This window comes from Macaca mulatta, chromosome 2, assembly GCF_049350105.2.
Source record: "Macaca mulatta isolate MMU2019108-1 chromosome 2, T2T-MMU8v2.0, whole genome shotgun sequence".
Classification (NCBI taxonomy): Eukaryota; Metazoa; Chordata; class Mammalia; order Primates; family Cercopithecidae; genus Macaca; species Macaca mulatta.
The window spans coordinates 175,892,051-175,913,799 of NC_133407.1; the positions used below are offsets into that span (position 1 = coordinate 175,892,051).

Here is a 21,749-nt window from a genome sequence, read left to right on the forward strand (position 1 = left end):
TTTGGATTTGGCAGTATTAGAGTTTGGATTTTCAGATTAAGAATGCTCAACCTGTATTTAATAATCCCCAAACTCTGTTCAGATGTTTGCCTTTTCTTTTTTTCCAAGGGAAATGAGGAAAACAGAAATAATTTCTACCTGTCCACTTGAAATTAGAAATGATATGATGAATTGCTAAACAATTATAGAAGGTTTTGAATAATGAACAAAACATTATAGGTCCACAAATGCTGATAGACAACTCTGAAGTCACGAAAGCTCTGAGAACAAACTTTTGTTTTTGTTTTCTTAACTCATTTGTTGGCAAATTTGATCTGATGTGAACTCAATTGGCTGCAAATTCTGACCTGAACCAACCTGAAACTTTAGTCTTAAACAGTTTATTTCACTTACTGTGACCATTCATACACTTTTGGTATTGCAATAGTGATGCATTCGAATATGCACTGGAGAAGTTACTTAGTGTAATATGTATCTACTGTATAATTTTTCTAAAATCTGAAAGATTCTGAATACCAAAACACATCTGGCCCCAATTTGGTTAAGTTTTTATATTCATCATCAAAACTCCCCAAATTTCATGTACAGAACATTCAAGGGGAAAGTTGTCATTTTCCTCTCTGGCTCCCAGATACTTTGAAACTTTAATATAGAGCTATTTTTCAAAAGGGGAAATTTAAGCTTATTGCAAAACTTGTTTTCAGTGTCTGGGTTTTCATTTATACACACTTAACTGCAAGGCTCCCAAAATGCCAGCCCCCATGGAGGACACTAATGATACGAAAATCAGTAAGGTCATGTCTGTCTGCCTTTGAGGAACTTATAAAGAGATTGATGATGCTGATTTGGTCAAGGGCAGCAAAGGAAGTCTCAGTCATAACTTATTTTATCAACTTTGTATTAGCAACTTAGAAGGGAAAGAGTATTGGGAGTTGCTGAGTCAATGCAAAATCAAGCACATGGGTAGGAAACTGATTTGTTTTTAAAAACCATCATTTTATTAAATGGCAAGTTGTCAGAGATCATTACCATCTGTAAAATTCATTTTTAGAAGGATAATACATTGAATTAAATACCAGATGCTCTTTTACCTCATTTTTCTCTTAGTATTTTCAATGCATCACCAATCTTCCTGTGAGAATTATGTTATGATTAGTAAGTCTGGGAAGAAATTAAAGAAAGGGTGGGGAGAGGCAGACACTGCAATTTAAAAAATGAACATGACAAGAGCACACAGCCCTTCAGATCATTCACAGGGAAGACATGAAATATTAAGGATTCACAACAGAGCTGTCTTTTTCAGGAACTCAGGTAAGCTAACCTTTAGACCTCAGCAAGTGGCTATGAAGACTATGAACTTCTCTTTATTAAACATAACCAGAAATAAGCTCAAAGCAAAATGTTATCTTAATTCTGAATCACTGAAACCTTTAATATTCCCTGCATGTTTTACTCTTATGGGAGAACGTACTGCTTTTATATCAGTTTTGAAATAATTTTTATTTTCCTTTCTCAATTACTACAGCCCTTCATGAATACCTATCCCATGTTGGGGGAGAGAAATTATACTAGTTCTGCAGAGAAGGCTAGAAAAGCATTCTCAAGGTACATTTTATGTTTTTCCACCACTGTCACTCTGGTGGCTTTTAATAGGTCACTTCAGGAACCTTCATCATACAGGCACTAGTTTTTCGTGGTATGCTGACAGTCTGCATTTGCACAGGTTCATCTTAGCAAACTTAATAATACTTTGCAAACTCTATCCTAGGCTTCAATATATTTCAAAATGATTCTCTCATCACCCCTGATAGGAGTCTACAGCTAGGAACGAAATGGAACAAATACACACATTCACTCTGGGGATGTATTCTGGGAAACAGCACAATATTTCTTGTGTAGGTAATTACACCGAACACTGGTCATGCTTTACTTCCTCATTTCAGGCTCTTAAGAATTTTTTCACAAACAGAGTATGTTAATCCTAAATTATAGGAAAAACAATTATATTGCTGGAAGTAAAACTATAAATGTAAATCAAATAACTCTGAATTAAAACTACAAATCGCAAATCTACTCATTAACCGAAAACCCAATCAGACTCTCAGAGTTGGGTGTCACTCTAGGTTTTCTACTTTAACCTACCCACTGCAGGAATTCATTTTACTATAGTATTCCTGAGAATTAGTTAACCAACTTTTGCACAAAGACAGTGAGCATATCACTCTATCAGACAACAGTTCTGCTGGAATTTTTAAAATATTGAGCAAAAATCAATCAGCCTCAGTTCTGTTCCCTGAAGCACATGAATTCCCTCTTGCTCATAGCACAGATACAATACTTGAAGACAGACTTTATGTTCCTGGAAGTCTCTTCCCATTTCCCTTAACAGCTCATCACATGTAAATACTTCCACACTTCAAAAGTTGGGTCCCTCTTACCTAGATGCAGTAGGTGTCCTGAAATGAGATGGGTTTTATTGAAAGAGGCTGGGCTCATGACCAAGCATCCTAGTTTGCTTAAAGCCACAACAGTAAGCTATATAACTTAGACTTGAAGCCCTACGAGGAAACAGAGGCTGAGAAATGGGGTAACAGTATATCCTACATTGGGCTGTTGTGAGGCAAAAGTGAAGAAATGTATATGCAAATACAACTTGTAAATGATACAAAGCTTTACAAAGGTTGAGGAAAATGGATACTTCAAAATTTTTTCTATCTATCAGAGAGCTAGCTATGTATGTATGTATGTATGTATGTATGTATGTATGTATCTATCTATCTATCTATCTATCTATCTATCTATCTATCTATCTATCTATCTATCTATGAATGACAGCGTCTTGCTCTATTAGGTAGACTGGAGTGCAGTGGCATGATCATAGCTCATGGTAGCCTCGACCTCCAGGGTTCAAGTGATCCTCACATTTCAGCCTCCTGAGTAGTTAGGACTACAGGTTCATGCCCGGCCTTTTCTTCCCCCCCGCATAGAGAATAGGGGTCTTGCTCTGTTGCCTAGGATGCTCTCCAACTCCTGGCCTCAAGCAATCCTCCTGCCTCAGCCTCTTAAAGTGCTGAAAGCACAGGCATGTGCCACTGCGTTTGGCTGGCTATTTCAACTTAACAATATCTGTCTAAGACTATGTTCCTAGCCTATACTAGATTAGAAGGGGTAACTACTTGTCAGTTTATAGGAATGCTCTTTTAATGGGACCCAGAGCTTAATTTTTTTTTAAATAGGTCACCCATCTGGCTTGTGTTGGGTTTATGGTCATGTAAAATCCTGGATTTTCATACCCATATAATAGGCTGGTAAACTTGGTCTCTTTTATTCTGTATTTTTATAATTTATGTTTTGCACTTAGATGCAAGACTTTCCCCCTTTTCTTATTACGTTTATCTCTTCAAAATGTGAATTATCTTCCATCTTTGTACTATACACACATTAAATAAAGCTGCTTTTCATGTCTTTGTCCAAATCTTTGGTAATAATGTTGAGTAAAACATGGCTAAGGACAGGGCCTTCTGCCAAACTTCTAGAGCCCTTTCATGAAGATGATCTGAACATTAATAAACTTCAGCAATCTAAGAATACTTTTTTCTCATCCAGTTGAAATCCTCCCATTTTGTTCACAAAACATTGTAACACTATCTGTCAAAAGTCTTGCTAAAATCTGGATACGGCATGCCAACAGCATTCTCTTACTCAATTTTATGACCAACCGTAACTATACCAAATAGAAAATGAGGCTGGCTTTTGTACCAGTCAGGGTCTAATTAGGCAAACGGAAGCAACCTAAAGCATAACTAGCAGTGGGAATTTAAGGCAGGGATTAGGTTAGTTACACAGGCCACGAAGAACTGAGACACCCAAACAGGAGGTGGTGAGCAACACAGGGGTTAGGGACAGCAGGAAGCCACAGAAGAAACAATGGGGAAAGAGTGACACTGAAGCCCAGTGGAAGATGGAAGCATGGCACACCTATCTGGAGAGCGCTGGAACATGGAAGAGAAGCTGCCTTTGCCTTACCCTGATGCCTCTTTACCAGTTCCCTGTTGACCCTGGCCTCTCCCTGCCTCCCATCTCCCAATCTCCTGCCAGTGTCTCCCATTAGCAGAACCTGCGTGGAAGCAGGGGGCCTAGAGCCAAGAAAAGGCAGTCAGCAGTCACGTGGGGCAAAAGGCAGTGGGCAGGGCAAAGAGACTGGCATATTTGACAATGACCCTTTTCAGAGAAACTTTGATAATTCTCTGTTTTCATCTTCTTTTCTGTGGATTCAAACATGATTAGAATGAATTTCCAATTAAAATAATTTTCAAAGGTTTCTAGGAATTAATAGTCTGTATTTTAGAAATCAGGCTTATTATTTTTAAAAATTACAGTGAACTTTTCTCCTTTTTGTTCCTATTGAGCTCTCCTATTTCACACAACTTGTCAAAGATTACCAAAAGCGAGATTGAAACCCAATTTGCAATCTGTTTTCCTACAATCTGTTTTTTCCGTTGTCAGAAACCTGAATTAATATACTAAGACCATGTGTACTGTATTCTAGCTTTTTCTCCTTTTTTAAAATTGGATACATATATGTATCTTCACATCCATGGAAGAGAAGCTGCCTTTGCCTTACCCTGATGCCTCTTTACCAGTTCCCTGTTGACTCTGGGATGTGTGTGTGTGTGTGTGTGTGTGTGTGTGTGTGTGTGTGTGTATATTATTTATATATAATATATTTTATATAATATATAAAATAAATATATAAATAAAAATAATATATAAAACAATATATTATATATATTATTATTACACTTTAAGTTCTGGGATACATATGCAGAATGTACAGGTTTGTTACATAGGTATACACGTGCCATGCTGGTTTGCTGCAACATCAATCCGTCATCTACATTAGGTATTTCTCCTAATGCTATCCTATCCCTCCCCTAGCCCCCTACCCTGTGACAGGTCCCAGTGTGTGATGCTCCCCTCCCTGTGTTCATGTGTTCTCATTGTTCAATTCCCACTAATGAGTGAGAACATACAGTATTTGGTTTTCTGTTCCTGTGTTAGTCTGCTGAGAATGATGGTTTCCAGCTTCATCCATGTCCCTGCAAAGGACATGAACTCTTACGGCTGCCTAGTATTCCATGGTGTATATGTGCCACATTTTCTTTATCCAGTCTATCATTGATGGGCAATTGAGTTGGTTTCAAGTCTTTGCTATTGTGAACAGTGCTGCAATAAACATACGTGTGCATGTGTCTTTATAGCAGAATGATTTATAATCCTTTGGGTATATACCTAGTAATGGGATTGCTGGGTCAAATGGTATTTCTGGTTCTAGATCCTTGAGGAATCATATTCTAGCTTTTTCTAACTTTGATTTAATATATACTTATCTTCTTTTTTTACCTATACTTTTTGGTTTGATCATAATTTTCCTTGCCCCCCACCAAATGGTGACAAAAGCAATAATTATATAGTTTACCTTCTCTTGTTTCTTGTTGGCTTTACTTTCTCTAATCCAGACAAAGCCAATTTCTTTATGTAGCTCTCAACAGCTGAAAATTGTCTTAAGATTTGTTTGTTTTTGCCAAGCCCTACCTCATACTGGATTTTAGAGTAACTTTTTTCTTACTAGTCAATACCATACTTTTGTATTTTTGTATTTCTCCTTGGTTGTCAAGCAAGATTTATATTCTTTTACAAATGAATTCATTAGAGTTTATGCATAATCACAATTTGAAAAAATCTTCCTCATTCTTTTACTGAGATTGGATGTGTATATGTGTGTGGAGAGACAGACAGACATTCTCATTGACCTTGGTCCTTTTTCCATTTTAGTGCTTATTTGCATGTTCAGCCTCTGAATTTTTTTAAACTCACTTTTCCTTACGTGAAAAGTATATATTTGACTTTTTTTTTTTTTTTTTTAATTAATTTATTATTATTATACTTTAAGTTGTAGGGTACATGTGCATAACGTGCAGGTTTGTTACATATGTATACTTGTGCCATGTTGCTGTGCTGCACCCATCAACTCGTCATTTACATCAAGTATAACTCCCAATGCAATCCCTCCCCCCTCCCCCCTCCCCATGATAGGCCCCGGTGTATGATGTTCCCCTTCCTGAGTCCGAGTGATCTCATTGTTCAGTTCCCACCTATGAGTGAGAACATGCGGTGTTTGGTTTTCTGTTCTTGTGATAGTTTGCTAAGAATGATGGATTCTAGCTGCATCCAAGTCCCTACAAAGGACACAAACTCATCCTTTTTTATGGCTGCATAGTATTCCATGGTGTATATGTGCCACATTTTCTTAATCCAATCTGTCACTGATGGACATTTGGGTTGATTCCAAGTCTTTGCTATTGTGAATAGTGCTGCAATAAACATACGTGTGCATGTGTCTTTATAGCAGCATAATTTGTAATCCTTTGGGTATATACCCAGTAATGGGATGGCTGGGTCATATGGTACATCTAGTTCTAGATCCTTGAGGAATCGCCATACTGTTTTCCATAAAGGTTGAACTAGTTTACAATCCCACCAACAGTGTAAAAGTGTTCCTATTTCTCCACATCCTCTCCAGCACCTGTTGTTTCCTGACTTTTTAATGATTGCCATTCTAACTGGTGTGAGATGGTATCTCATGGTGGTTTTGATTTGCATTTCTCTGATGGCCAGTGATGATGAGCATTTTTTCATGTGTCTGTTGGCTGTATGAATGTCTTCTTTTGAGAAATGTCTGTTCATGTCCTTTGCCCACTTTTTGATGGGGTTGTTTGTTTTTTTCTTGTAAATTTGTTTGAGTTCTTTGTAGGTTCTGGATATTAGCCCTTTGTCAGATGAGTAGATTGCAAAAATTTTCTCCCATTCTGTAGGTTGCCTGTTCACTCTGATGGTAGTGTCTTTTGCTGTGCAGAAGCTCTTTAGTTTAATGAGATCCCATTTGTCAATTTTGGCTTTTGCTGCTGTTGCTTTTGGTGTTTTAGACATGAAATCTTTGCCCATGCCTATGTCCTGAATGGTACTACCTAGGTTTTCCTCTAGGATTTTTATGGTATTAGGTCTAACATTTAAGTCTCTAATCCATCTTGAATTAATTTTCGTATAAGGAGTAAGGAAAGGATCCAGTTTCAGCTTTCTACTTATGGCTAGCCAATTTTCCCAGCACCATTTATTAAATAGGGAATCCTTTCCCCATTTCTTGTTTCTCTCAGGTTTGTCAAAGATCAAATGGCTGTAGATGTGTGGTATTATTTCTGAGGACTCTGTTCTGTTCCATTGGTCTATATCTCTGTTTTGGTACCAGTACCATGCTGTTTTGGTTACTGTAGCCTTGTAGTATAGTTTGAAGTCAGGTAGCGTGATGCCTCCAGCTTTGTTCTTTTGGCTTAGGATTGTCTTGGAGATGCGGGCTCTTTTTTGGTTCCATATGAACTTTAAAGCAGTTTTTTCCAATTCTGTGAAGAAACTCATTGGTAGCTTGATGGGGATGGCATTGAATCTATAAATTACCTTGGGCAGTATGGCCATTTTCACAATATTGATTCTTCCTATCCATGAGCATGGTATGTTCTTCCATTTGTTTGTGTCCTCTTTGATTTCACTGAGCAGTGGTTTGTAGTTCTCCTTGAAGAGGTCCTTTACATCCCTTGTAAGTTGGATTCCTAGGTATTTGATTCTCTTTGAAGCAATTGTGAATGGAAGTTCATTCCTGATTTGGCTCTCTGTTTGTCTGTTACTGGTGTATAAGAATGCTTGTGATTTTTGCACATTAATTTTGTATCCTGAGACTTTGCTGAAGTTGCTTATCAGCTTAAGGAGATTTTGGGCTGAAACAATGGGGTTTTCTAAATATACAATCATGTCATCTGCAAACAGGGACAATTTGACTTCTTCTTTTCCTAACTGAATACCCTTGATTTCTTTCTCTTGCCTGATTGCCCTAGCCAGAACTTCCAACACTATGTTGAATAGGAGTGGTGAGAGAGGGCATCCCTGTCTTGTGCCAGTTTTCAAAGGGAATTTTTCCAGTTTTTGCCCGTTCAGTATGATATTGGCTGTGGGTTTGTCATAAATAGCTCTTATTATTTTGAGGTACGTTCCATCAATACCGAATTTATTGAGCGTTTTTAGCATGAAGGGCTGTTGAATTTTGTCAAAAGCCTTTTCTGCATCAATTGAGATAATCATGTGGTTCTTGTCTTTGGTTCTGTTTATATGCTGGATTATGTTTATTGATTTGCGAATGTTGAACCAGCCTTGCATCCCAGGGATGAAGCCCACTTGATCATGGTGGATAAGCTTTTTGATGTGTTGCTGAATCCGGTTTGCCAGTATTTTATTGAGGATTTTTGCATCGATGTTCATCAGGGATATTGGTCTAAAATTCTCTTTTTTTGTTGTGTCTCTGCCAGGCTTTGGTATCAGGATGATGTTGGCCTCATAAAATGAGTTAGGGAGGATTCCCTCTTTTTCTATTGATTGGAATAGTTTCAGAAGGAATGGTACCAACTCCTCCTTGTACCTCTGGTAGAATTCAGCTGTGAATCCATCTGGTCCTGGACTTTTTTTGGTTGGTAGGCTATTAATTGTTGCCTCAATTTCAGAGCCTGCTATTGGTCTATTCAGGGATTCAACTTCTTCCTGGTTTAGTCTTGGAAGAGTGTAAGTGTCCAGGAAATTATCCATTTCTTCTAGATTTTCCAGTTTATTTGCGTAGAGGTGTTTATAGTATTCTCTGATGGTAGTTTGTATTTCTGTGGGGTCGGTGGTGATATCCCCTTGATCATTTTTAATTGCGTCGATTTGATTCTTCTCTCTTTTCTTCTTTATTAGTCTGGCTAGTGGTCTGTCAATTTTGTTGATCTTTTCAAAAAACCAACTCCTGGATTCATTGATTTTTTGGAGGGTTTTTTGTGTTTCTATCTCCTTCAGTTCTGCTCTGATCTTAGTTATTTCTTGCCTTCTGCTAGCTTTCGAATGTGTTTGCTCTTGCTTCTCTAGTTCTTTTAATTGCAATGTTAGAGTGTCAATTTTACATCTTTCCTGCTTTCTCTTGTGGGCATTTAGTGCTATAAATTTCCCTCTACACACTGCTTTAAATGTGTCCCAGAGATTCTGGTATGTTGTATCTTTGTTCTCATTGGTTTCAAAGAACATCTTTATTTCTGCCTTCATTTCGTTATGTACCCAGTAGTCATTCAGGAGCAGGTTGTTCAGTTTCCATGTAGTTGAGCGGTTTTGATTGAGTTTCTTAGTCCTGAGTTCTAGTTTGATTGCACTGTGGTCTGAGAGACAGTTTGTTATAATTTCTGTTCTTGTACATTTGCTGAGGAGTGCTTTACTTCCAATTACGTGGTCAATTTTGGAGTAAGTATGATGTGGTGCTGAGAAGAATGTATATTCTGTTGATTTGGGGTGGAGAGTTCTATAGATGTCTATTAGGTCTGCTTGCTGCAGAGATGAGTTCAATTCCTGGATATCCTTGTTAACTTTCTGTCTCGTTGATCTGTCTAATGTTGACAGTGGAGAGTTGAAGTCTCCCATTATTATTGTATGGGAGTCTAAGTCTCTTTGTAAGTCTCTAAGGACTTGCTTTATGAATCTGGGTGCTCCTGTATTGGGTGCATATATATTTAGGATAGTTAGCTCTTCCTGTTGAATTGATCCCTTTACCATTATGTAATGGCCTTCTTTGTCTCTTTTGATCTTTGATGGTTTAAAGTCTGTTTTATCAGAGACTAGTATTGCAACCCCTGCTTTTTTTTGTTCTCCATTTGCTTGGTAAATCTTCCTCCATCCCTTTATTTTGAGCCTATGTATGTCTCTGCGTGTGAGATGGGTCTCCTGAATACAGCAGACTGATGGGTCTTGACTCTTTATCCAGTTTGCCAGTCTGTGTCTTTTAATTGGAGCATTTAGTCCATTTACATTTAAGGTTAATATTGTTATGTGTGAACTTGATCCTGCCATTATGATATTAACTGGTTATTTTGCTCATTAGTTGATGCAGTTTCTTCCTAGCCTCAATGGTCTTTACATTTTGGCATGTTTTTGCAATGGCTGGTACCGGTTGTTCCTTTCCATGTTTAGTGCTTCCTTCAGGATCTCTTGTAAGGCAGGCCTAGTGGTGACAAAATCTCTAAGCATTTGCTTATCTGTAAAGGATTTTATTTCTCCTTCACTTATGAAACTTAGTTTGGCTGGATATGAAATTCTGGGTTTAAAATTCTTTTCTTTAAGAATGTTGAATATTGGCCCCCACTCTCTTCTGGCTTGGAGAGTTTCTGCTGAGAGATCTGCTGTTAGTCTGATGGGCTTCCCTTTGTGGGTAACCCGACCTTTCTCTCTGGCTGCCCTTAAGATTTTTTCCTTCATTTCAACTTTGGTGAATCTGGCAATTATGTGTCTTGGAGTTGCTCTTCTCGAGGAGTATCTTTGTGGCGTTCTCTGTATTTCCTGGATTTGAATGTTGGCCTGCCCTACTAGGTTGGGGAAGTTCTCCTGGATGATATCCTGAAGAGTGTTTTCCAACTTGGTTCCATTTTCCCCCTCACTTTCAGGCACCCCAATCAGACGTAGATTTGGTCTTTTTACATAATCCCATACTTCTTGCAGGCTTTGTTCGTTTCTTTTTCTTCTTTTTTCTTTTGGTTTCTCTTCTCGCTTCATTTCATTCATTTGATCCTCAATCGCTGATACTCTTTCTTCCAGTTGATCGAGTCGGTTACTGAAGCTTGTGCATTTGTCACGTATTTCTCGTGTCATGGTTTTCATCTCTTTCATTTCGTTTAGGACCTTCTCTGCATTAATTACTCTAGCCATCAATTCTTCCACTTTTTTTTCAAGATTTTTAGTTTCTTTGCGCTGGGTACGTAACTCCTCCTTTAGCTCTGAGAAATTTGATGGACTGAAGCCTTCTTCTCTCATCTCGTCAAAGTCATTCTCCGTCCAGCTTTGATCCGTTGCTGGCGATGAGCTGCGCTCCTTTGCCGGGGGAGATGCGCTCTTATTTTTTGAATTTCCAGCTTTTCTGCCCTGCTTTTTCCCCATCTTTGTGGTTTTATCTGCCTCTGGTCTTTGATGATGGTGATGTACTGATGGGGTTTTGGTGTAGGTGTCCTTCCTGTTTGATAGTTTTCCTTCTAACAGTCAGGACCCTCAGCTGTAGGTCTGTTGGAGATTGCTTGAGGTCCACTCCAGACCCTGTTTGCCTGGGTATCAGCAGCAGAGGCTGCAGAAGATAGAATATTTCTGAACAGCGAGTGTACCTGTCTGATTCTTGCTTTGGAAGCTTCCTCTCAGGGGTGTACTCCTCCCTGTGAGGTGTGGGGTGTCAGACTGCCCCTAGTGGGGGATGTCTCCCAGTTAGGCTACTCAGGGGTCAGGGACCCGCTTGAGCAGGGAGTCTGTCCCTTCTCAGATCTCAACCTCCGTGTTGGGAGATCCACTGCTCTCTTCAAAGCTGTCAGACAGAGTCGTTTGCGTCTGTGCAGAGGTGTCTGTGTGTCTTAGTTTACTGTGCCCTGTCCCCAGAGGTGGAGTCTACAGAGACAGGCAGGTTTCCTTGAGCTGCTGTGAGCTCCACCCAGTTCGAGCTTCCCAGCAGCTTTGTTTACCTACTTAAGCCTCAGCAATGGCGGGCGCCCCTCCCCCAGCCTCGCTGCTGCCTTGCCGGTAGATCACAGACTGCTGCGCTAGCAACGAGGGAGGCTCCGTGGGTGTGGGACCCTCCCGGCCAGGTGTGGGATATGATCTCCTGGTGTGCCTGTTTCCTAAAGCGCAGTATTGGGGTGGGAGTTACCCGATTTTCCAGGTGTTGTGTGTCTCAGTTCCCCTGGCTAGGAAAAGGGACTCCCTTCCCCCTTGCGCTTCCCAGGTGAGGCAATGCCTCGCCCTGCTTCAGCTCTCGCTGGTCGGGCTGCAGCAGCTGACCAGCTCCGATCGTCCGGCACTCCCCAGTGAGATGAACCCAGTACCTCAGTTGAAAATGCAGAAATCACCGGTCTTCTGTGTCGCTGGCGCTGGGAGTTGGAGACTGGAGCTGCTCCTATTCGGCCATCTTGCTCCGCCCCCCCGCAATACTATATATTTGACTTTTTAAAGCATTTTCCTTCTAAAGCATTCTCCTTTTAAGCATCTTCTTCTAAGCACTTTAGTTTCTTGTCTATTAATATGAAAATAATTACAAACAAATTCCATAATTTTTATTTTTGATATTTGTTCCACTGCATATTAGGCATTTCTACAAGATATAAACAAAACCTGGGAACAGATACGAATGTAGTAACATTTATAAGATGCATCACTCTTGGATGTAAGCAAATCCCTGGCCTCTCCCGTCCTCCCATTCCCCAGTTTCCAGCCAGTGCCTCCTACTGGAGGAACTCAGGTGGAAGCAGGGGACACAGGAGCTGAGGAAAGGCAGTCGGTAGCCATCGGTGGTCACTCTCTTGTGTAGTCAAAAAAGTCTGACAGTGATGTACTGGAAGGCCGTTTCAAAAGGCAGAGATGGGCCAGGCGAGGTTAGCTCACACCTATGATCCCAACGCTTTGGGAGGCTGAGGCAAGAGGATCGCTTGAGGTCAGGAGTTTCAGACCAGTGTGAGTAACACAGTAAGACCCTATCTCAAGAAAAAAAGAAAACATGCACACACCCACACACACCCCCAACCCCCCCCAAAAAGCAGGGATGCTGGAGCCAGGGCCAGACTGTCTAGGACTATAGACAGGCTCTGCTACTGATTAGCTATTTTCCCTAAATTTTTCTGTGCCTCAGTTTCTCAATCTATAAAATATGCATGCTAAAATTATTGCCTTGGGAAAACTGTGAGGTTCAATGAGCTGCACATGTAACAGTACTTAAAATAGTGCCTAGTACAGAGCTAAAATAATGTATTGTAATAACCATCCCTCTGGGGCCTTATGCCATACGGAATAAATACTAGCTTAACAGTAATATTCATATTAGTATCATTAATAACATGACATGTCTTTGGTAGACTGCCTTGCTCTAAGTGTTCATTCTAGGGTTGAATGATTCTATCATTGGGAGAAAATACACAACAAAATTAGATTCAGGAAGACCTCAAATCAGTTGTTTTTCAAGAAGCAACTCTAAGAAACATGTAAGAAAGCTCAGTTCTACTCTGGGGTACAAGTAGATCCACTTACATCTACTTTTGGATGCACTCATCAACACTGTAGTGGGACTGACAAATGTATGCATGGATGGGCACACATACAAGCACACAGAAGACATAAAAGAACATAAATCAATGTGAACTCAAGTGAATAAGGCTGCATTTTGGGAAACAGAATTAATGGCTATTATTAATTTACTCAAGTTGCCCTTAATAGAGGGTGAGTTATTAATCAGGTATTGAAACAGTACATGCCTCAGTAAATGATAATGTATTCTTCTAATATTATTTTAAATTGGACAATAACCTTTTTAAAAAGAATGAAAAATCATCTAGACACTTTCCAGAGATGGAATTCCAGTGACTGCATTCAAAGAAGTTAAAATGTTAATGTTGTAAATCAAATGATGGGCATAAATATTTGATAACTATTGTCTATTCCCTCAGGTACTACTTTATTTTTTTATAACTGTAACTCAGTGGGCATAAAATGTATTCTGTTCACCTTTGTATTCTCCTTCAAGAATACCCTAGTACCTTTCAAAAAGAAGGCATTCAACAGATAATTGTGTTTAATAGGATGGTTCATTAGTTCTGAGGTAATCTATGAATCTAAAATGTATTCTGATTCATACAAGGAAAGAGTTACTTTACAAGTCTATAAAAAACAATGGTGGCTGGGTGCGGTGGCTCATGCCTATAATCCCAGCACTTTGGGAGGCTGAGGCGGGTGGATCACCTGAGGTTAGGAGTTCGAGACCAGCCTGACCAACATGGTGAAACCCTGTGTCTACTGAAAATACAAAATTGGATGGGTGTGGTGGCGTGCACCTGTAATCCTAGCTACTCAGGAGGCCGAGGCAGGAGAATTGCTTGAATCCGGGAGGCAGAGGTTGCAGTGAGCTGAGATCGTGCCACTGCACTCCAGCCTGGGCAACAGAGGGAGACTCCGTCTCAAAAAATAGCAACAACAACAACAACAAAAACAATGCTAATTATGACCATGCTACCGCTTGGTCCAGCCCAGCAATCATACTGTCCTTAGTTATACCTCCCAAGAATACCAGTGAAATTAATCACCAATATTTTATCTCTGTCAGTAAAAACCATACTGAGGTTTCTCACTGTTCTGTGTAGTCAGAAGGGTCTGACAGTGATGTGCTGGAAGAAATGGAACTCACTCCCAAGAGGAAAACAAAAATCAATATGTTAATACCTAGGATTCCTAAGGATGTGCATGTTAGACCATGAATAAAAAGTTTTCTTCTTCAAAATGATTACAAAGAAAACAATTCAATAGAAATACTGAAGGGGTGAGATAAAATGTGTAGTAAAGGGATTATATTTTATGTTCCTGGGTTCAGGGGGACTGTCACACTTTTAGTTCAGGTAAAACCATACCTTAGGCTCAGTTTGTTATTGGGGACTCGCTTTAAAGATAAAATAAACCTTGGCTGCATCAAGCTTTAATCTTTCTGAATCAGATGTATTTTAAAAATGTATTCTTTTCTACTGATGTTAAGATATTCATTTTTTAATGTGTTCTGCTTTAAAAGATTTAATAAAATGATCAGTGGAAAAATAAATTATGTGTACTAGATAACAGAAGCAGAAACCATTGAACTGGCGGAGGTTGTGTATCCCCTATGCGAAAACTTTGGCATTAGAAGTGTCTCAGATTTTGGACTGTTTAGAATTGTGAAATATTTGCACATACATAATGAGACATCTTAGGGATAGGGCCCAAGTCTGAACACAAAATTCATTTATGTTTCATATACACTGTATATAAATAGTCTGAAGGTAATTTCATACACTATTTGAAATAACTGTATATGGAACAAAGTTTGTGTACACTGAACTATCAAAAAGCAATGGTGTCAGGTGTGAAATTTTCTGCTTGTGAGGTCATGTCAGAACTCAAAGTTTTGGATTCTACACCATTTTGGATTTTTAATTTTCAAATTAGAGATGCTCAACCTGTCCTAAGAAATGGTAAGTAGTTCCAAAATGCACCATATAATTTTGCTCTTAATTATACGTTGTCTTTCATTGTCTATTATAAAGGAGTTGGCTAGATTAAAAACAAGGCAGTGTGAAAACAGACCTACTGACACCAATCAAGAAGTTTCCATTTCCAAATCTCTGCTTTTTAGTACAAAACAAATGTTTTGCAGCCAAGGTATATTTACAATCATTTTGTACTGGCTTATTATCTGCCAAAACAGTGTAGACATAACCTTAGGATGGCATTTTAGCAGTGTTTTTCAGGATGAGCATTTCTCCCATAATTAAATAAAACCCGAACACTTGTGCCAGAGAAATACACACTGGTTGATGGTTTCTGAGAATAGCAATGCTGCTAAAAAATTCAATTCCGTTTATCATAAGAGATAACTGGTCACAGAACAGTGGTCTAAGCTTCTCTCAACACTAAAATCTGGGTGTATTTAACAGTTTTGTAGTTTGCTGAAACAACTGGACTAGGTAACATGGTGATTGAAATATTTTTCTTAACTCACTATTTCCTCAGAAATGGTACTGTTTCTGAAGACTCTGAATGGGGTGGAGGTGGCCTTTACTCCATAAGCCCATCTACTAAAGTCTGCCGCAAAGAGGTTAAGGGCAGTCATTAAGTACATTCCTATACTTTCTGTTCCTCTAAAAATAATCTAGTGCAATTGGGGATGAGGTGAAAAGATTTAGAACAGGAGTTTTCTAAAAACAACTCACAACTTTGTATAAAATGATAAGGAAAGAAACCCACCACAAAGGTCCCCTTAAATGTATTTTAAGTATTAGAATTCATTTATATGATGATAGTGTAGGAGGAGCTGAAGTGGGATGTTCTAGGTTTTAAGGGGGTTATAATAGGATGGATAATGCACATCAATAATATGAAGACAACAGAAGTCTTAAATGGAGTCATACATTGATCAAATACCACCAATAATTGGGAACAGTGGAGGGATCTATGGTGACTGTCTCTGTCGTCTGTGCTCTCAGGAATGCAGGTTTCTGCTTCCTATTTACTTGGCTAGCAATCTTCTCCCTTTCCACTTTTCTATTATTGAATTTCTCTTCCCCCTACCCTCAGCATCTTTCAGCTCTTCTTTTCTACTAGCAGGGCTTACTCTTTGTTTGCAACCAACGAACCTTCCTGAAGCAGGGCTACAAGGTCAAGGTCAAACACTCAGGTTCAGTGTTGGAGTCATCTTTGACTCCTCTTTTTCTTTGCCTCTCACATTGACTCACTCAAACAATTCACTTGAATACCCCTGGAATCTCTTTCTGCCTCCCGTTCCCACTGTCAGCTCTCTCAATTCCGGTTCTTATCTTCTCATACCTGATGTCCACAGGGGCTTTCCACTCCATTCCATACATAGCTGCCAAGAAGATCTCTCTAAGTGCTGCTTTTATCACTGTGTAACCCCATCCCAAATCTTCAACGGCTCCTCATTATTTTCAAGTACATATTTATTTGCTCTGCACTAAACATTCTCCCAATTCTGACTCACAGCTACACTTTACCTTCATCTTCCATAAACACAGTCCTCTATTCCTGCCAATCTGATAGACTTGTTACCATCCACCTTTCTCCTGTGCTTGCCTTAATCCCTTTGCTTTATCTCCCCCAGCTGTCCATTTAATTATGTGTAAGTCACAATCCCCGCTACATACGGTGGTCAGGTATAAAGGAGGGAAGTGAGCAAATTTTAGTGGATAATGGCAATGACTGTTGGCCTCAGACTCAGGGCTCAACAGGGAAAGGACAGGACAGTCATTTGGAGAACAAGCATCTAAGAGGGCAACCACTAATCAACTCTGACCAATTGTTCTCATGGAGGGAGGCTAGCTTGATGTCTCCAGGTCCTCTAAATTTTCAGAAGTCAGAAATCTGTATTTATTTGAAGTTTTAATCTTCAAATATTAGCCATGAATTGAACTGTAAAATATAATATAGGTCAACAAAATATAGGCCAAACAAAGGATCTCTGCAGGTTGGATGTCACCCAGAGACTGCTAGTTTCAGCTTCTAGTGGTGCCTAAGTAAGCCCTTCATTGAAAACCATCTTTGTTTTTCTTTCCCCTGTGCTTGGTCTCCAGAACATGCCTGCTAATATTTTCTCTTCCCTAGTTTCACACATTCATTTTTGTGTGTCACTCATCACTCAAGTGGAGTTTCATCATTTCATTGAATGATTCCTTTTAAAATCACTTGCACTATTTCTTATTCCTTAAATTGTTATATCTTTACAACTAGAGCATAAGCTCCTTGAGGACAGGAGTTGTATACCATAATTTCCTACAATTCCCACAGTATCTTCCAAAGTACATTCCCAAACAAACACTTATTTAAGGTTGTAAGATGCATCCTGGCAGTTTCAAAAGCACAGACAGTTTTTAAAAAGAAAATATGAGCTCCATTTATTTGACAGCAGTCTTGGACGATCTGTCATCTTATTCAGCCACACATACATGTGTAGGAGTAAGCTGTCTTCCATAGAGACTTTTATAATGTGTACACTCCTATAACAAGCAACTTGCACAGTCTTTTCTATTCATCTAAAACAAGGCGTGAGAACAGCCTAGTGTTTAAGAGTGCAGGCTATGGAGACAGACTGCCTGGGTTCCTATCTAGGCTCTAACACTTACTGTCCATGTGACCTTAAACAAGTTATACAACTTCTATACCTTTTGGTTTCCTAATGTGTAAAAGAAGAATGATAGTAGCTACCTCAGAGGACAGCTGTGAGAATTACATTAGTACATATAAAGTACTCAGTGCCTAACACACAGCAGATTATAAATGTCAGTCATTATCATCTTAGGTTAGATAACATATCTGTAGAAAGAGCTGCTATAAAAATGTATAATGCATTTTAAAGAACATTCAAAATGGTTTCAGAAAAGTGAGAAGCAGAACAGCAATCTTTTAGGCTTATGTTCCAGCCTCTAATCACACTCCAAAACACTAAAACGCACTTGGAGGTACCGTGTTCCTATATCACTGATCTTAGAAGGTTTACAGGTTTTAGTTCTCATTGCACCAAAAATATGTGTATATACACATCCAGATAACTTCAGTCATCTCTGTTATTGGCACAGAATACATCCTCAACAACCATTGTGAGAATAAATGAACAAGCTGTTCTACTTGTTATATTAGACAATTTTGGTACTAGAGATCTTCAAGATCTTTTCTTTGCTGGAATGTACACAGGTTCAGCTATCTCTGACCCTCTTCAGTGTCCTCCAACTACAGCCACTATAATACACAATGATCTCCAGTGGGGATGCTTTGCTGTTCTTTATATGACCTGACCTAATTAATTTCAAAACGAAAGGAAACACAATACCTTATAGTACCTGCACAACTTAAATGACGGATAAACTGAACAGTATGAACTTCGTGGAGGTCCCAACATAAAGCATTGTATTTTTGTCAATTCCCTGACCTCAGACAAAACCCTTAAAAATATTTGGAACAAATCCCAGAATTTTCAGGTCACTTTCAGCTATTAAAAGTCTACCTAGTTTAAAATGCCAATCACACACCTGAATTAGGACTTCCCCAGGAAATCTCCTGGCTCCAGGAGAACGGGGAGGGGGAAAACAGGGAGCGGGTCTTTACAATGCCAAAGCTGGGAGTACAGGCCAATCCAAGTATCTCTGTGCCTGCTGCCAATTTCCTCCAATTTTTTGTTTGTTTGTTTGTTTGCCTACTTACGCAGGTATAGGGCACAGCAGTAAATATATGCCCCAAATATTTCTTACTTCTCACTAAGGAGAAGACATTTCTTGTAAGTAACGACCCCCATGTTTGGAAGGACTGTTCATTCACTCCTCTTACTCCAACCCACAGGAATGGAGTTGGAGAAAGGTGAGTAGTTAGTTTGGGGCTCGTTCCTGGCCCTTCTTTCACAAGGCCTAAAACCTCTCATTTAGAGAATAGAAGACAGAATGGGGGAGGTACAACTAACTGCCCATGGTTATGTTTTTCTTTTTTCTTTGTTCCTGCTAACTCTACACAAGACTCAATGGCGTTCTCAGAGGATGTCATAGGCAGGGGTGATATTCAAAACATTTAACAGGCAGGGGTGCCACCTAATCAGAGGGGATGTGCCCTCCAGGTGCTGAAGGGTACTCAGGTGGTTGGGTTACAGGCTTTTTCCTGACAGTAGGAAGTATCTTGGTGCTTTAGTATAAAGAAGGCAAACCAGTTGAGTATCACTCCTGCTTGCAGGCACACCTCAGAGGGTCCCGAGCAAAGGCATCTCTACCATATTCTCCCCTGATGTGAGAGACTGTCCCAGGCCTACCTTATGCAACCCCTCTCTGTTACTGTCCAACAGTCTTTTGCCTGAGCACATGGATCTATTTTCTATTTATCCACTTGACCCTTGGGAAACTCATACATCTTTATAATGCCCAACTAAGAGTACAGCAGGCCATTCTGAGTCTCTCCATGCTGCCAACTTCCTTCAGTTTTCTTTTTTGCCTGGTCAGATAGGTAAAGGATCCAGCAATAAATTGATGTTTAAAATATTTCTTGTTTCTTGCCAAAGAAGAAGAAGACATCTTTTGCATGTACCTCCCTCAATCTTTAACAGTGCTTCTCTTGGAGCTGCCTTCACTTCCCTTGACATGGGACATAGATAAAGAATGAGAATTACTTCTCTCCTTTCCTCCCTGGGACACAGAGAAAAGGCAAAATATTCCAGATGTGTGGATAGCCTATGATAACCCTCTACCAAAGGATGACTTGAGATTGGAGTGGGGATAAGAGGAGGAACTCCTGGAGTGTTAGATAATAGTTGTATTAGGGCTATCTCTTTAGAAATCCTGAGATGGGTGTGGCCCAAACTAGAAGTAGTTTCTTGGTGGCTTTCCCTTTAGAATGTCTGAATTTAAGGTTGTGTCTTCAAATTGCAGACACCATCACCAATTCTAGGCAATAGGAAAAATCTTCAATATCTTCTTATATTTATTTATCTTAAAATGCATCAGAAATAATTAAATGTTATATTTTGTGAATGAAAAATGGACATCAAATACACATGGAATAAAAAAATTAAGAAAGCATAAATCTACTGGTGATTATTTGGAGATGCTGCTTAACCATTGTGCATATATTTAAGTTTAATTAGAAACTGGAAGGCTTTAGAATGTTATTCTAAAATACACTGTATTAGTATTAAGACATCACAGTGATTCAGTGCAAATAACAATGCAAGAAAGTTTTCTTATTTTTTAGGGATTCTGTTTTATTAAAAGTATATATTTTTGCTCAAATGTCATAAGAAACTCAGTCTTAGTGTAAGCTGATTTGCTATAATTGGAATAGGCTTATTTCAGTCATTTTACCCCGTTAAATTATGATACCAACATTCAAACATCTGTTAAACCATAGCATCTGTTTCATATTTGGGACGCATCCCTACAAATTAGAAAAGTGTTCTTTTTAATGAGTTCTGATTTAATAAGGAATCCTTTTTTTATGACTGCTATGCCAAAGAAAGAAAACGAGAAGACGAATCCACTCTTTACCAGCCCCCCATGCAGCAAAGTACCCCAAAGGTTCACACATTTTTAACAAAAAAAACTGTTTAAAGATAAATATCACATATTGAAAGTTGGTTTTACATTTTAGTATTGTTTAATATTTAAGAAATCATACGTATTTTTGTATATATGTATGCCCACATACATACACACGCAATTATACAACCAGCACAAGCAGAGGGTCATACACCCATATTATTCAAGAAAAATAATCACTTCGTTCAAATAAATTATCTTGACAATCTATACAGTCTTAGAGTTACTAGACAAATGCATGACCTCACAGTCTGTCTGTTTACTAGGATTTGTTTACAACTCTAACTCCAAAGGAACTCTCTTGTCAGATCTTCACTGTTTCAGCTGTATCTGGAGTAGTACTTTGCACTGACTCATGCAGTTCTTTTTAGAACTATTCCCTGCTGTCTTCATTAGTTTTCCTTAGAGTTTCCCAGTCACTTGTAGCACTCTATTGTGGTCTGAATTTGTCCTACACAGGAAGCATGTCAATGTACTGTCAGACAACAATGGGTTAGTTTGTTCCATTGTTTATTAATTTTACTTTTTAAGGACTTTGTATTTTTATATTTCTAATTTGGACCTGGTAATCTTTAAAAACTGAATTTAAAGATATTATATATTTTAAATGCATAAGTTTTTATGATACAAATTACCATAAAATTTAGAAATTTTAGAATATGATTGGTTATTCCATTAAGTTAAATAAACTACAAAAAATTTACAAAATAACTCAAAGGGAGCTCATTGAAAGGAAACCAGAAAAATGAGAGAAAAGAAAAAAAAGTTTAGTATGAGATTTTTGGTCATCCACTTTCTACCTCCTAATTTATCTTACCAACAGAGAAAACTGCTACTAGAATGTCCAGGCGCTGAAAACATTTCTTCTGTATGTTTCCTGGAGTTAGGGCAGTCACAGGCTGGCAGAGAAAGCCACTGCCTCGCCCACTCTAGCAACAGGTGCTTCCGGCGTCTTCCTCCCCAATCCATCCCCCACCAATAAGGGCTCTGTTCCTCACCAGCTTT

General features: G+C 39.0%; 1 protein-coding gene across 27 annotated transcripts in view; it reads right to left on the bottom strand.

Annotated features, from left to right (window-relative positions):
- BBX (BBX high mobility group box domain containing) overlaps nucleotides 1-21,749 on the bottom strand; it is a 279,823-nt gene that overhangs the window by 39,751 nt on the left and 218,323 nt on the right. The gene's annotated exons all lie outside the window — the stretch shown is intronic.